Below are 211 nucleotides of genomic sequence, written 5' to 3'. Positions count from 1 at the left end.
AAAAAAAACGTGTAGACTCTGGCAATGTACAACTTGGATTGGTTCTTTATTTAACAATAAACTGTCTGGGAGGCTTAAAGCTCAAACTTACTTGAATACATGTCATCCAACCATGTCATTATTATTCCTTTTATCAATTATGCAGTGTAAGAGGCTAGACTTGTTAGTGTTTTTCATCAAAAATTATGTATACAAAATTACTGGTACTTGT

At 31.8% G+C, this 211-nt stretch overlaps 1 protein-coding gene across 3 annotated transcripts in view; it reads right to left on the bottom strand.

Moving 5' to 3' along the window:
• The window catches only part of LOC119590814 (zinc transporter ZIP11-like), a 24849-nt gene that overhangs the window by 22771 nt on the left and 1867 nt on the right, over nucleotides 1-211 (bottom strand). The window lies entirely within an intron of this gene.

This window comes from Penaeus monodon, chromosome 27 (genome assembly GCF_015228065.2).
Source record: "Penaeus monodon isolate SGIC_2016 chromosome 27, NSTDA_Pmon_1, whole genome shotgun sequence".
Classification (NCBI taxonomy): Eukaryota; Metazoa; Arthropoda; class Malacostraca; order Decapoda; family Penaeidae; genus Penaeus; species Penaeus monodon.
Note: the sequence above shows the minus strand (reverse complement) of the source record. Positions and strands in the feature narration are given on the sequence as shown.